Source organism: Podarcis bocagei (assembly GCF_964188305.1).
Source record: "Podarcis bocagei genome assembly, chromosome: 11".
Taxonomy (NCBI): domain Eukaryota; kingdom Metazoa; phylum Chordata; class Lepidosauria; order Squamata; family Lacertidae; genus Podarcis; species Podarcis bocagei.
In genome coordinates, this window is record NC_138136.1 from 4,446,933 (window position 1) to 4,464,136 (window position 17,204).

A 17,204-nucleotide genomic window follows, 5' to 3' on the forward strand; every position below is an offset into this window, starting at 1 on the left:
CATTCTGTGCAAAGCCTATCTTTATCTGAGATAGGTATGTGAGTTCCCTGTAAGAAGGCTCTATTAGCCTACAGTTTCTTCAGTTCAATGTGAACCTATTTCCTGTTGTTTGTACCTAAACCCCTAACACTCCTGGTAACAATGTTTAACTACATGTTTACTGCAACGCATAGGTGCCAACTCCATGGGGCCCTGAGTGCCTGAGCACCCACAAAATTCCCCATGAAGGGGCTGGGCACCCACAAATTTCAGTGCCAGGGCCATGAACACTGCATGGCACCCATGGCCCCAGGCACCCACTGTCGTGGGGCCAACCTGGCACTCCTGCTGGAACATGTATATAGGGCTGCTTCTGAAGAGAGTTCGGAAAATTCAGCTAGTGCAGAATTCAGCAGACAGGTTGCTCACTGGCACAAGATGTTCTGAGCATATCACACCGATCCTGGTCCGGCTGCACTACTAGCTATAAATTAGCTTCCAGGTTCAATTCAAAGTGCTGGTTTTGAACTATAAAGCCTTAAACAACTCAGGACTGCAGTACCTCAAGGACCGTCTCTCTATGTATGAACCTAGCCAGACCCCGAGATCATCTTCTGAGACCCTTCTTTGTCTGCCTCCTCCACAAGAGGTCCAGAGGGTGACCACATGAGAACAGGCATTTTCTGCAGTGGCTCCCCATTTGTGGAATGCTTTCCCCAGGGAGGTTCGCCTGGTGCCTTCATTAGACACCTTTAGGCACCAGACAAAAATGTTCCTTTTTAACCAGGCCTTTGGCTGATTGACATCCAATGCCCTTTTAAAATGGGTTAGGGAGGGGAGATTTTTGCGTTATTCTTGTTATTTTTATTACGCATTTTGTGTTTTTATATTGTGATTTTATGTTGTGAACCACCCTGAAATCTGTGGGTATAGGGTGGTGTACCAATTTTAATAATAATAATAATAATAATAATAATAATAATAATAATAATACGTGTCAACTCTCAATTAGGAGAAGACAGAGACGTGTAACAGGAAAGCAAGCATGCTCAACCTCCATCTTTTACCACAATCCTGAAACCAGTGAAGAAGGCAACCTAAGCAGAGCAGATTATAATGATGTGTGATGTTCTCTGGACCTCCTCATATGATGTATCCTGCCTATCAGCAAAAGAATATTATACAGAGACATATCTGTATCAGATATATAGGACACAAGTCAGATTATATGAACCGATTAAAAGAAGTGCATTTATTTACCAAAGGGCAAACAGAAGGATAGAATAAGGAGAGTAACAAATTTAATAAGTAACATGACCTATAGAGACCAAAACAACTCAGGACACAAAGTAGAAAAGCCATGTGTTGAAACTAATAATAATAATAATAATTTTTATTTATACCCCGCCCTCCCCAGCCAAGGCCCAGCTCAGGGCGGCTTACAAAGCAGTAATAAAAACAAGTTGAATGATTACAACTTAAAAAGAAAATTAAAATACAACAATAAAATAATAAAAACAAAGCCAATGCTTCCAAAAAGGGAGGGAAGGGGAAACAACCACCAAAGGAGCCATATTGGGGACCCATCCCCAAAGACACATAATTTATTTTTTAATTCCTTGAACAGGTATACAACCTTAACCCTATTCATTAATTTCATACCTGCTTCTTAAATAATGCCAGAATTACATTAGTGTTTAATATCATAAACAAAGTCCAAGACCACAGCAGCTGCACAGATAAAAATGCAATCATACGAAGGGTTATTGGCATGATGAACAGAGGAGTCTTGACACTACTTGACATTCAGTCTCAATTACCAGGTTCGGGTTTTTCTCCTTCACTGAACAATGCTATAGAACACCTCAAGAAAACGAGTGGATACTATGCACTCATCATAGCAAAAGTAGCAATCTCCACTTTTTCGAAGGACCTGGGTCAGCTGACAAAACATCAGATATTAAATTACATTTGACAGCATACACAGACTATGGGAAATACAACTTGCTCTTATTTTTTCTGATGGAAGAGAGCACTCGCTCTTTTATTACAACAATAAAGCCACTTGTAATGATTTATTTTTTAAATGAGGCAGCAGTCTTATGATTATACACAGCAGCATCTTAATTTCTTTTTCCACACTTCTTTTCACCTACAGGTACTGGTGTTTTTTCAGAGCATAGAATTAAGGGCAGGTGATAAAGAGCTGTCAGAGTTTGTACTAAAAAAAAATTGTACTCAAAAAAATACAAAACTAGACATTCAATGTATTTGAGAAAAAGGAGTTGTGCCCAACTTCAGGTACAGTAGGCAAGGGGAACTTCCAGACCAAGGGCCTAATCTGGCCTGACAGGCCTCTTCACTTGGCCCCTGAGACTGACATGATGCCCAGGAAGCCACACTTGCTTCGCCTGCGCCACAAAGGAAGCCATCTCTCCCCAATGGCCATCTTTCATCTCATCGTGCTGAGAAAGGGCTCCACTTTTGCAATGCACCGAGGGGAAATGAAGCAATCTCATTATGCAGACATTTTCCAGTATTGCCATATCATTGTGTTTCAATGATTTTATTTTTCCCTTTTCTAGGAGCACGGCAAGAAACTCAACCTGTGTGTGAAGAGGGTTGCTTTTTGCAGCGGCGCCAGGGAGAACGCGCCGGGGGCCACAGAGGGCAGTTAACAGACAGGATAGCTCAGCTGGTTAGAGCGTGGTGCTCATAATGCCAAGGTTGCAGGTTCGATCCCCATAAGGGACAGCTGCATATTCCTGCATTGCAGGGGGTTGAAAGAGATGACCCTCAGGGTCCCTTCCAACTCTACAGTTCTATGGGTCTATGATATCCCACTAAGTCATACTCAGAGCAGACCCACTGAAATTCATCAACTTAGATCTAATGTATGATCAATCTGCAATCAGTTTTTAAAATGTAGGGTGGTTGAGCCCTCTGTCTGTCTGTCTGAAAGCCATGCTAACCTTCCTAGAGGTACTGGGCAGGCTGTTGTTGCTTATTGAGGAGATTTGACTCTGCACATTCTGAGAGACGTTGTTTTCTAAGATTAAACCATGGTAGCAACGAATCCTTAGCCAGGGGTTAAGCAACCTGAAAATGCTGAATTCATTCTCTTAATAACAAAACGCTCTTACCTAGCATGAGCAGGTGAAAAATAAGTTAGAGCTCCAGCACCTTTAATGCACCCTGTATGACAAGTTGCACCTGTTGAAATTCCCTCTTCAACACAACTATTAATGGGGCAGATACCACCATTAACTCAATTCTGTTCAGTCACAGGATAAGTAACTGATAGCACAAGTTTTGGGATTATGCCTGCTAAGTATGCACACTAAGAATGCACACTATTGCAACCTTAGCACAACCCATGTCTACTCTATCCATGCTTCAGTCTCCCACTGATTTCAATGAGGCTTACTCCCAGGTAGACGAGTGCAAAATTGCAGCTGTAAAGTAAGTTCAAGTTAACAAAAAAGAATTGTGATATATTTATTTTTTGCCCAAAATTTCATTTATTTTCACTAAAAATTGCGAACTCTTCTTCCCACTGCCTCAAGATGTATGGACATTTTGTATCTTTCAACTTTCAGAAATCTTTAAAACAGATTTCCTTATGTATGCATGACTGGTGCAAATGTTATTTTTTGTTGTTGATCTCAAGTGCATTGTATTTTATTTATTTATTTATTGCTTGCTCTGATGGGAAGAGGTTCAAAATAAAGAATACTGTACTCCTCAACACCATCCACTGCCATCTTCCGGCCATATTAAAAAGCGCAAGTATTTTTAAAAGCCACTGGAAGTAGAAAAGTGTGCTCAGAATTTAGTAAAAATAACTGCAGTAACAAATTAATAAAACCTACTGACAGTTCACATGTAGAATAATTCTATTCTTTAGTTTAATGATATTTTCTTTCACCAAATTTTCATCTACCAAGTTAACAAAAGTCAAATAATTTTAATAATTTTAATACTGCCGTACTAACAGGATTTTTAAACTGCAGCAGTTACAATGATTACAGTGGCATCTTTTGCAATATGGCGATCACAAGAATTGGTGTGATAATATGCAATGGTCTACAGGAGTATTATCTCTCACTTGCTGATTATATTCATAGTTATTTCAATACCATAACCCAGAGCTTTCCAAACTTTTCATGTTGGTGACACAATTTTTAGACATGCATCACCTCACAATACAGTAATGTTTGACTAGCAAACCAGAAGTTAAAATAACCCCTTTCCAGTCCTGGGAGGAGTGCAAGGAGCGTTCATGCGACACACCTACACACAGCAGCCAACACACTAATGTGTCATGGCACAGTTTCGAAAGCTCTGGCATAACCAATTCACCAGTTCAGTGATGTATTCAAACATACTGGTACAGCAATGTGTGTATATTTCACTTTGTGCTCTCTGAATTATCACATTTTAAGGCTGGTTACTCTACACACACACAATACTATCAGAAGGTCGACAGTTCGAATCCCCACGATGGTGTGAGCTCCTGTTGCTCTGCCCCAGCTCTTGCCAACCTAGCAGTTCGAAAGCATACCCGTGCAAGCAGATAAATAGGTACCACTGTGGCAGGAAGGTAAACAGTGTTTCCGAGCGTTCTGGTTTCCGTCATGGTGTCCTGTTGCGCCAGTAGCGGTTTAGTCTTGCTGGCCTATGGACAAAAGCCGGCTCCTTCGGCCTGAAAGCAAGATGAGCACCACAACCCATAGTCACCTTTGACTGGACTTAACCATCCAGGGGTCCTTTACCTTTTTATTTTTATTTTTACTATAAGTAAATATGAATTATTCAAGCACCATTCTTTATGATGCCAAAACGGCACTATCTACACAAATGAGGGAGATATCAATAGGTTTGGGGAAACCTAAAGGTTTGCAGAAGCAGAAAAAACCCTCAGTAATGATGGAGCACCCCAAAACTGCCCAAATGAGGCCTCAGCATAGGGAGTAGCCAAAGACAACAAAGAGTCCTGGAGTAGCTTAAAGACTAACAATTTCTTATCACATAATATTTCATGGGCCAGAAGTGTTATTCTAAATTGGGAGGCATATACACATACATGGTTGGAAGGTGGAATGAAGAAGAGTGTGGTCTTAAGGAAACGTGAACCAAGAGTCAATATCTGAAAATGAATGGTGTAATCATAAATTAGGAGGCATATACACACATATGGTTAGAGAATGGAATGGAAAGGAATGAGATCAAACAAAATGCAAAAAGAGTAAATAGTGATACTTACTTAAAAGACAAACAGTTACCATGACAATTGAAAAGACAAATATGGGGCATCGGGTCAACTAATTAACATGTGTGGTCTGATTTAAGTCACTGGTGATTGAATTGAATTTCCTGATTAATTGTAATTCAGCAGTTTCATGCTTTGAAATTCCTTTGTTTGAGGATGGCCACCTTAAGAATTGCTATAGCTGTTGCTGTTGTTATTAATAATTCAAATTTTTACCTGCCTTCACCATAACGCCCCAGAGTGGGTGATAGCAATTCAAAACACCATGTTAAAAACAGTTAAAAACAAATTACAGTCACAGGAATAGTTACAGTTCAGTTTTGCTGCAGATGGCCATCTCTTTTTCCCTCCTGGAAAAAGAGCCTGTAGAAATCATTGTGGCATCGGGATAGAAAATTCAAATATGCTGTCTGCCCCAAAAGGTAAAATAGTGGATTAAGCAGCTGACAATTGCCACCATTTCTTAGCAACCATCCCTGCCATCTGAAAATGCTCCCAATTGCTGTACAGTGGAACTTCAGTTTTCGAACATCATCCATTCTGGAAGTCTGTTTGACTTCCAAAACATTCGAAATCCAATGGTCAAAGGGCTGGCAGAAAATCCATTGGAAAAATGGAGAAATGTACCTCGGAAGCTGTTTGACCTCTGAGGCGCATTTGAAAATGGAAGCATTCCCTTCCAGGTTTTCGGCGTTCGGCTTCCGAAACATTCGGCAGCCAAGACATTCGAAAACCGAGGTTTGACTGTATTTCAGAAAGACTAGTCCTTCATACTTCACCATGAAGAACCAACGAAATAGTAACCATGAAAGGGAGATAAATTAAGTGATTTTGAAGTATCCAGATTTTAAGCCATTATTCCACAATGCAAAACATAAAAATCACCTGAAAACTGGTAAGTGCCAGCAACTGGGTTTTTTGTGTGTTTTTTTGTTTTTTAAAGTTCCCCCCTACACACCAGTACCTCAGTTAAAAACACCTTTTTTTTGGAGTATGTCTCAGAGATTTACTTACTATTTGGTACGAAGTTCCACGTAACAGCAGTTCTAAGTCCTGGCCAGGGAACAGCAGAATGGAGTAAAGTCACAAAATTCAGTATTAAAACAAATTGCAGTCATTTGCACTGGCAAAGGTGGAGGGTAGAACAGTTTTTACGGTACTTCTTTTTTGCTGCACCAGTTCCAGGCTGTTCCAGGAAATAATTAAATAATTATTTAATTAAATAAAGTGATTTAAACTGCAAAAAAGGCGCAAAAAAGCCTGAAAAGTGGAAAAAACTTAACAGTCATGGAGAGGGAGAAGTTCCAGAATGAAACAGGTCTGACAGTGGTTAAGAAGGTGAAATACCTAGGGGTTCATTTGACATCTAAAAATTTGAATTTGTATAAAGACAACTATGAGAAATGTTGGTTAGAAGTTAAAAAAGATCTAGAAATATGGTCAAATTTGAAACTGTCAATGTTAGGCCGAATTGCAGTTATTAAGATGAATGTATTGCCTAGAATGTTATTTTTGTTTCAAACATTGCAAATTCTTGACAAGATGGACTGTTTCAAGAGGTGGCAGAAGGACATTTCGAAATTTGTCTGGCAGGGCAAAAAGCCCAGAATAAAATTTAAAATATTAACGGATGCAAAGGAAAGAGGGGGATTTGCCCTGCCGGACTTAAAATTGTACTATGAATCAGCAGCGTTTTGCTGGTTGAAAGAGTGGATGCTCCTCGAGAATACAGATATTTTGGATTTAGAAGGTTTTAATAATGCGTTTGGTTGGCATGCATATTTATGGTATGACAAAGTTAAGGTGCATAGGGCCTTCAAAAATCATATTGTTAGAAAAGCATTATATAATGTTTGGATAAGATATAAAGATCTGTTGGAAAACAAAACCCCTAGATGGTTGTCACCTTTGGAGGCTAAAGCGTTGAAAAAACTTAATATGGAAGCTGATTGGCCAAAGTATTGGGAAATTTTGGAACAAGATGGAGATAAGTTGAAGTTACAGAGTCACGAGAAATTGAAAACCAAAGTACGAGACTGGCTCCATTATTATCAAATAATGGAGGTGTATAAACAAGACAGGAAAATTGGCTTCCAGGTGGAGAAATCAAAATTAGAAACTGAACTGTTAGAACCCAATACTAAGAATTTGTCAAGAATGTATAACTTGCTGCTGAAATGGAACACACAAGATGAAACAGTTAAATCAGCTATGATTAAGTGGGCACAGGACATTGGTCATAACATTATGTTTGCTGACTGGGAATGGTTGTGGAACACTGGTATAAAATTTACGGCATGTAATGCCCTAAAGGAAAATATTATGAAAATGATCTACAGGTGGTACATGACCCCAGTCAAGCTAGCAAAAATTTACCATTTGCCTGACAATAAGTGTTGGAAATGTAAAGAAACTGAAGGTACTTTCTATCACCTTTGGTGGACGTGCCCGAAGATTAAGGCTTTCTGGGAAATGATATATAATGAAATGAAAAAGGTGCTCAAATGTACCTTCCCTAAGAAACCAGAGGCCTTTCTCCTGGGCATTGTCGGCCAATTGGTGCCAAAGAAAGATAGAACTTTCTTTATGTATGCTACGACAGCAGCAAGAATACTCATCGCAAAGTATTGGAAGACACAAGATCTACCCACCCTGGAAGAATGGCAGATGAAGGTGATGGACTATATGACATTGGCCGAAATGACTGGCAGAATCCGCGATCAGGGGAAAGAGACGGGGGAAGAAGATTGGAAGAAATTTAAAATCTATCTTAAGAAATACTACAAAATTGATGAATGTTAAAATGTTGAGGTTTTTTAGAAAGAAAAGGAGATTACAGCGATAAAAGATTAAGTTAAAGAAAAGAATAATGAAGGAATATATTTGATAAGATTAAATTTAGGATTTGCTGAAATAATTTTGAAATTTGGGATGTAGAAAGGGGAGGTTTGGGGGAGTCCGAGAAGTGAGGTTTATGAAAAAAAAGGATATGAAATTATACATGTTTGTTTGTCTTTTTATTTGTTTGTATTGTCTATAAAAAACTTGTAAAACTAATAAAAAAATTTTATAAAAAAAAACAAAAAAGCCTGAAAAGAATGGAAAAAGTGTCAGAATGGTGCAAAAATAAATAAATAGGAAAGCTGCTAGCAAACCCAGTAACCTTGGCAACTGCAACCCCCTGAGTCTTTGCATCAACCTCTGAGGACTGTGAAGAGTGAGAGATTGAGAAAGGAGGTTTGGGGGGAGCAATTGTTGTGGATTTTGGTGGATTTTCAGCCAACGCTATTGACCATACTCTGTTATACCAAGAATCATTGTTCAGCCCATCACTGCTTTTCCAGTGGAATAACAGCAACCATGAGACCTATGAAGCTTTTAGAAATGGCATAGCTTCCATCAGTCATGTTGCCTACAGGCAACTCTCCCAGTAATTGCATAATATTATCGCTACACTAAGATAAGAAGTGGGCAACAACATTTAAAGGAGGCTCCAGATGAATATATTTGGGGAAAATGTGTATAAAAGTGAAGATATTAGTGAAAATAACATAAACTTGCATTTTATTTGAGAAATTGCTTGCAAGAATGTGTACATTAGTCAAAACTGCATATAAAGATGAGACTCATTTAAAATGGTCCCAGGAAATGAGTGCAGCAGTGGGGCAAAAACTTACAGCCAACCTGAGAAAACAAGTACTATCCAACTTAAAGACCACTAATCCCAACAGTGATATTCAGAAAATCTATAATGAAATCTTTCAAATGTTTGTAGAGCTTAGTACTCCACTTAAAGTTTGGATACTTAAACATAGCGCTAGCCCTTGGTTTGACGATGAATGTTTCCAGCTAAAAAGAAAACTGCGCCAAACATTTAAAAATAATCGCACTAAACTAGAGCCCTCTTATCTTGATGAAAAAAGAAAATATCATCACATTCTGGCCGAAAAGAAACAGAAATATGCAACCCAAAAATGGTTACAATTATTCGACTCAATTCAGAGTAAAAACAACAAAGCGTTCTGGAACCTAGTGTACGGAGGATTGAAAGCCGAAAATCAATTAATCCAACCACCAATTGCAGAATCCAAATGGTCCCAATACTTTACATCTGTATTTAACAATCTACACAGTGAACTTAAAGGAAATGAGACCACTAAAAATAAAATCAATAAACTCCAGGAGTGGCCAAGGGTAGAAGAAGTGGAAATTAGAGAGATAGTTAAAAATTTCAAATCGGGGAAATCTCCTGGGCCAGACGGTCTACCAATAGAACTATTCAAGACCTATATAGATTGGTGGGCAGAACCCTTAGCTCAATTGTTTACACTCATAGACAAAGATGGGATCATACCTGAGATATGGTTAAGATCAATAATTATCCCAATCTTTAAAAATGGCGACCCAAAAGAACCAAGGAATTATAGACCGATAAGCTTATTATCAGTGATAGGGAAAATCTACGCTAAGCACCTTTTATCTAAACTCCTCACCTGGATGAAAAATCTAAATTTACCAGGGAAAGAACAAATAGGTTTCTCCAAAGGTTGCTCTACATTAGACCACTGCCTTGTACTTATGCATTTGGTTGAAAAATATAGATCCCAAAGCCAATCTAAGATATATGCTGCTTTTGTAGATTTTCGTGGTGCATTCGACTCAATTGACCGCCCAAAGCTGTGGAGGAAACTTGCAGGATTAAAAATTGATCAGCGCTTATTGACTTTAATACAAAATCTATATTCTTCCAATGTCTGTCAAGTCAAACTTAACACCAAAGGTCACCTTTCATCAGACATCCCAAACTCGAAAGGGGTAAAACAAGGGTGTATTCTTGCCCCCTTTCTATTTAATTTATTTTTATCAGACTTGCCAGATCACCTTCAAAAAATAGAATCACATGCCCCTAAACTTAATCAGAAACCAGTTCCTCTCTTATTATACGCAGACGATGCAGTCCTACTATCATTAACGAGTTTGGGTCTGAAACGTCTTATATCTTCTCTGATCCTTTACTGCGAATGTAATAAACTCTCTATAAATTATGAGAAGACAAAAATCTTAGTCTTCTCGAATGGTTGGAAACTAGAGAAATGGAAAATAAGAGGGCAAGAAATCCAACAAATAAAAATCTATAGGTATCTGGGAATTTTATTCCAGAGCAATTTAGGGTGGGCAAATCATCGCACAAACGCCATAAAACAGGCAAAGTGCACCTCATCAGCAGTTGCCCGTTTTTATTATCAGAAAGGTAATCAATTTATTCCTGCGGCCAACCAGATATTTCAAACAAAAGTGCAAGCCCAGATACTCTATGGAATCCCGTTATGGGTCCAAGCATATAACAGTGACTTAAAAAAGATTCACTCCAGCTTTTTGAGACGTATTCTTGGACTCCCAGCTGTGATCAAATATGAAACAATGTGTGCAGAAATAGGTATACACACAATGGAATACTGGGCCTGGTCCACCTCAATAAAGTACTGGTTACGCTGCCATTTTCGCTGCTCTCCATCAAGCCTGCTCGCTGATTTGCTCAAAGACTCCTATAAATCAAGATGGTATCAGTTCCTCGAAAAAAAGATTGAATCTTTAGGCATCGAGCTGGAGCCCCTGTACAATTCTAACGAGCAATACATTTTCCATAATATCCTAACAAGACTAAAGGATGTCGAGAGACAAAATATTATGGCAGCTGTAAACAAAATTTGCTCCCCCATATTCTATGATTTAAATATCTTAGATAGCAGAGCCAATTACATCACTAAATTAATAATCCCAGCCCAACGTAGGGCTTTTATGCTGGCCCGGTTGAATGTTTTTCCCTCAGCATTTGTCTGGGGAAGATATCAAAACATCCCTAGAAAGAAGAGATTCTGCAGATGCTCTATGAATGTCCCGGACACTGTAGAGCATATTCTCTTCCACTGCCCATTGTACGGTACGCTCCGTCAACGCGTGCTGTCCCCCCTTTTGGGTGGTCTGGAACCCCAGCAAGGTGAATGTGTGGGATTCTGCCTATCCGACGTTGACCAAAGGGTAACGGCGGGGGTAGCTGAGTTTTTGGTAGCAGCCCTCCAAGGAGCAGGTTAACAAGGAAAACCACTGATTCTATATGTATATATATATATATGTATGTAGCCAACTGCTGCCTTTTTATATATATCTCAAGGCTTTTACATGTTATTCTCTCTTTTATGGTTTTTATTTGCATAATGCCTAATAAAGGTTTGATTTCAACAGCATATAAAGATGTGTTTATTCGGAGAAATTTGCACTAAAATGGTGATGAATTTTCAGGAGGCTTTTAAAGTAGTAATTATAGCAAATTGCTACAAAATGTCGAGAACAGAATTTAATACAGTGGTACCTCGGTTTTCGAACGTAATCCATTCTGGAAGACCGTACAAGTTCCGAAACGTTCAAAAACCAAAAAACCTAATACAGAAGCCTCAATACGATACAGAAAACTCAATACGGAAGCTGTGTGGCATGTTTGACTTCCGAAAAGTGTTCGAAAACTGAAGCAGTTACTTCTGGATTTACGACGTTTGAAACCTGAAACGTCTGTCAATGGAGACGTTTGAAAACCAAGGTACCACTGTATTGGAAAAATGAAAAACTGAGAGAACAAAAATTGGCAGATCTTTCCATCTCTCTTTAAGAGTCATTAGCATTTTCACACCAAAGACTGGAAACCTTTGAGAAGGTATAGGTACCTGATACAGCAAGACAGTCCAATTTTTCAAAAAAGCTAGACATTTCCCCCCAAGCTGGGAAAGTGCTAACTGGGCTTTGAGAAGGAGGTGGGAGGATTCTAGGACCCTGTCAGAGCCCTCTTGCCTCCTTCCCAAAGTTCAGCATCTCGCTTACCAGGCTATTTCTATGTTTTCTTTCCATGTTTTATACATTTTTAAAGAACCTTTTGAAAAGTACTTAGGGCATTCTTAATTTAAGAATAAAAAAATTCCTTCCTGTAGCACCTTAAAGACCAACTAAGTTAGTTCTTGGTATAAGCTTTCGTGTGCATGCACACTTCTTCAGATACACTGAAACAGAAGTTGCCAGATCCTTCTATATATAGAGAAGGTGGGGAGGGGTATTACTCAGAAGGGTGGTGGGAATCGGAGATTGGCAGATAGCTGAGATGAGCCTGATGAGCCTGTTGACGACTCTTAACGACTGTAATAGGTCTTACAGGAAAAGGCAAGGGGTGGGAAGGTGAGAAATGGTTTAGTCATGTATAATGAGATAAGAATCCAATGTCTCTGTTCAGACCAGGTCTCTCCATTGTTTTAAGTTTGTTTTAAGTTTAATTTAAGAAATAACCTTCCCCAAACTGATCACTGAACATAGGTTCTTGCCAGGGCATTCTAAACATTTATTTTTCTTCTGATGTGAAAACTAACATACTTCTCTATACCCAAGTATGCAAAAACCACTAGCTCATTTTTGGTGGATCAGTTTAACTTACAATATGATAGGCATAAGACAATCGTAAGTTTGGTATTAAAGGGCATGCTATATATGTCTACTCAGAACTAATCCCAGTGAGTTCAGTGGGACTCAGCATAAGGTTAAATCTTAATGCTTATTAGAAAGCTTCTACTTTCTAAGTAAGTCAGCATAAGGTTAAAGCTTAAGGCTTAGTAGAAAGCTTCTGAATTGGATATCTGTTTAAGAAAAAGAAGCTTAATTTACCAGAAAGTAGACCTGACATTAAACATGGTCAACTTAAAGAAGAAAGTGAATATACAGAGCAACATATACACCCAGGATACAATTATATTGCTAGGGAAAGCAAAACTGTCAGTTTCAATACAATTGTAGCTCGCATTATCAGCTTCTAACTTGTGCATTCAGTAATGGGTGACATACGAGTATTGAATCAATACAGCACTGGAGCTGGAGCATGGAGGCGCGAGAGGGGATGCCTCTGAACAAGGAGTTTAGAACTGTGGTTAACACAAGTAATCAATTCTAATTAATAAAAACATTTGGGAAATGTTCTGTCCAAGGGAAAATAGGAAATTGTGTGTCCACCAGATGGTGCTATTTGAATCAACCAATAAACAATTTTCTTGGTTTTTGCTAGAATTTGTTCAATTTACATTTTCCCAAAGAATTTGTAAAACATAATTATACTTCTGTCTGCTATGTTCTGGAATGGTGTCTGTATTTTACCTAGCACTGTACATTTATTTGAAAAATAGTGTCAGGGTGATAAGCTCTGCGGCAATACAGCCCTTTGTCTTCCATTTGCCTTTCCTACAGAACTAATAACCTAATAGAAAGGGAGTAAAATGAATTCATCACCATCATCGCCATCACCATCTTTCCACTGCCAAACTCAAATGCAGCATTTAAAAAGACAGGAAATTAATTTTAAGCAAAACATGGCATTTCCCCCTTTGTACATTTCATGCAGAACAAACAATAGTCAAACTAACACATTCACTAAGCAGAGCCATGGCTACTGGGGTACTGGGGATGCTAGCTGGTGGCTTTTTTGCCCCAGGTGAAGCCTCTAGAGGGGCACCATTGAGGCTTCCAGCCTGTGTTTGTGTGTACACAAATGCGTGTGGGGGGGTGCCAAACTGGGTCACTGACCCAGGTGAAATAAAGCCTTTTTTCGCCCCTGCACTAAGCTAAGCGCTGAATTTGCCTTACCTGCATGCCCATGTAGCTGTGGGGTTGAGTCTTCCATTTCCTTTTGCCAAATACAAAAATAGCACACAGAAAGCATAATTATTTTAGCAGATCAGGATACCATGAATTATTTTAAAACTATAAATAGGTATAGCAGACCCTCCAATAGTCCCTATTTTTCAGGGACGTCCCTGATTTAGAGATGCTGTCCCAGTCTCTGATTTGATCCTGGAATGTTCCACTTTTCCTAGGATATCCCTATTTTCATTGGACAAATGTTGCTGGGTATGTGATTACCTGGAAGTCAGCAGTACTATAGAAGAGGGAAATGATATCCACTCTAATTCATTTGGAAATCTAGATATGTCAGCTATTATACTGGAATCAGCAGGGGAATCAGCAACCCACATGATCTGAAGGTGCTGCTGTGCAATGCCAGGTCAATGATTCATAAGACCACTGCCATCCATGACTTGATCATGGATGGAGGACTTGACCTGGCATGCGTGGCAGAGACTTGGTTGGATGAAGCAGATGGGCCTGTCCTCACCGTTGCTTGTCTACCAGGTTCCTCTTACGCACAGCAACCCAGGCCTTGTGGGCGGGGAGGGGGGGTTGCAGTAATTTTTAGGAAGTCATGAGTTTACACCAGGCATCCTATTGGGAAGACCCAGTTCTCTGAGTGCATGTTCTGGAAGCTGGGCAATAGGGGCAGTATAGGATTCCTTTTGGTGTACCGACCTCTCCGCTGCACAAAGGATTCCCTGCCCAAGCTGCTTCAGATCACGGTGGATGTTCTCCTGGAGGCACCTAGTTTGGTTGTCCTAGGGGATTTTAACATCCATGGCGACATGACCTTACAAAGGGCCACTCAGGACTTCGTGGAAAGCATGGCCTCCATGGGGCTGTCCCTGAATAAGTCTGGCCCAACTCATAGCCACGGACATGCCTTAGACATGGATGTTGGTGATCTAACACTAAGTAAAAGCGAAACTAAAGAAGTGCCATGGTCAGATCACTTCCTGGTACAACTGGACTTCAGGTGGGACTGATTCAGATGGTCCACCCCCACCACTTAATGGATCCAAATGGTTTCCAGAGAGTGGTAGGGGATGCTTTATCCCATGTTGATGGTTGAGAGCCACTGTGGTGTAGTGGTTAAGAGCAGTAGTCTCGTAATCTGGGGAACCGGGTTTGCGTCTCCGCTCCTCCACATGCAGCTGCTGGGTGACCTTGGGCTACTCACACTTCTTTGAAGTCTCTCAGCCCCACTCACCTCACAAAGCGTTTGTTGTGGGGGAGGAAGGGAAAGGAGAATGTTAGCCGCTTTGGGACTCCTTCGGGATAAAGCAGGATATCAAATCCAAACTCTTTTTCTTCTTCTATTCTTCCAGCTGATTCCCTGGTGGCCCGCTGGAATGTGGAGTTAACCAAGGCTATTGACTGTTTGGCTCTGAAGTGCCCTCTCTGATTACATGGAGCCTGGACAGCCCTGTGATTTTCCACAGATCTGAGTGCAATGAAACAATTGCTGAGACAGCTAGAATGCCAGAATGATAACTCATTCTGAAGCTGACCGGACACGGGTTAGAGCTCCATGCCGACCCTACCAAGTGGCGGTAGCGATGGCGAAGAAGACTCTCTTCACCGCCTCTATTGCATCTGCAGAAAACAGCAGCAGGAGACTTTTTCAGGTGGTTCGCAATTTAGCAGAACCACCTGCTTCATCAGGGCCCAGTAAGGGCCACATTATCTCCTGCAATGATTTTGCAAAGTTTTTTTGCAGATAAAGTTGCTCAGATTAGGGAAGAGGTAGACTCCACAGTGGGGGCATTGCCGGGGCGGGAGAGTGCTAGAGTCCTGTCTAGTCAAGTTGTGTGGGATCAATTCCAATCTGTTACCTCTGAGGATGTGGACAGGCTACTTGGACCAGTGAAACCAACCATCTGTCTCCTTGATCCTTGCCCATCCTGGCTTATAAAAGCTAGCCAGGAAGGTCTGGGTGATGGGCTTCGCAGGGTGGTGAATGCTTCTCTTTGTGAGGGAGCCTTCCCAGACCTGCTAAAAGAGGCCGTTATCAAAGCGCATCTTAAAAAACCATCTTTAGATGCAGCCAATATGGCCAACTATTGCCCAATCTCAAATCTTCCATTCTTGGGCAAGGTGATTGAGCGAGTGGTTTCTGAACAACTCCAGGCACGCCTGGAAGAAGTGGACCATTTGGATCCCTTCCAGTCTGGATTCAGGCTTCATCATGGGACTGAAACTGCCTTGGTCGCACTGGTCGATGATCTCCGGTGGGCTAGGAACAAAGGTGAGAGATGTTTCCTAGGTCTGCTGGATCTCTCAGCGGCTTTTGACCCCACTGACCATAACATCCTTCTGGACCGTCTAGAGGGGCTGGGAGCACTGTTATACAGTGGTTCTGCTCCTTCCTCCTGGGCCGTGTTCAGAAAGTGGTGGTGGTGGGGATGAGTGTTCAGACCCCTGGGCTCTCACTTGTGGGGTGCCTCAGTGTTCTGTCCTCTCCCCCATGATTTTCAACATCTACATGCAGCCGCTGGGAGAGATCATCAGGAGCTTTGGGCTGGGTGTTATCAGTATGTGGATGATACCCAGATCTACCTCTCTTTCAAATCAGAACCAGTGAAGGCGGTGAAGATCCTGTCTGAGTGCCTGGAGGATAGATGGCGGTTAATGGATTGAGGTTGAATCCTGGCAAGACAGAAGTACTGTTTTGGGGGGGACAAGAGGCGGGCAGGTGTGGAGGACTCCCTGGTCCTGAATGGGGTAACTGTGCCCCTGAAGAACCAGGTGTGCAGCCTGGGAGTCATTTTGGACTCGCAGCTGTCCATGGAGGCGCAGGTCAATTCTGTGTCCAGGGCAGCTGTTTATCAGCTCCATCTGGTACACAGGCTGAGACCCTACCTGCCTGTAGACTGTCTCGCCAGAGTGGTGCATGCTCTAGTTATCTCCCGCCTGGACTACTGAATGCGCTCTACGTGGGGCTACCTTTGAAGGTGACCCGGAAACTACAACTAATCCAGGATGCGGCAGCTAGACTGGTGACTGGGAGTGGCCGCTGAGACCACATAACACCGGTCTTGAAAGACCTACATTGGCTCCCAGTACGTTTCTAAGCACAATTCAAAGTGTTGGTGCTGACCTTTAAAGCCCTAAATAGCCTTGGTCCAGCATACCTGAAGGAGCGTCTCCACCCCCATCATTCTGCCCAGACACTGAGGTCCAGTGCTGAGGATCTTCTGGTGGTTCCCTTGCTGCGAGAAACCAAGTTACAGGGAAC

The 17,204-nt window shown here is 41.0% G+C and overlaps 2 long non-coding RNA genes across 2 annotated transcripts; one reads left to right on the forward strand and one right to left on the reverse strand.

Moving 5' to 3' along the window:
• Positions 1-3,665: 3,665 nt before the first annotated feature.
• On the reverse strand, positions 3,666-15,953 carry LOC308597846. Its single transcript, XR_014013197.1, has 3 exons — positions 15,802-15,953; positions 13,922-13,961; positions 3,666-5,128 (listed from the first exon to the last, which is right to left on the reverse strand). It is a non-coding gene; the product is annotated as an uncharacterized lncRNA (long non-coding RNA).
• Positions 12,570-13,059, forward strand: LOC308597882. The gene is made up of 2 exons (XR_014013248.1): positions 12,570-12,827; positions 12,883-13,059. It is a non-coding gene; the product is annotated as an uncharacterized lncRNA (long non-coding RNA).
• Positions 15,954-17,204: the final 1,251 nt, after the last annotated feature.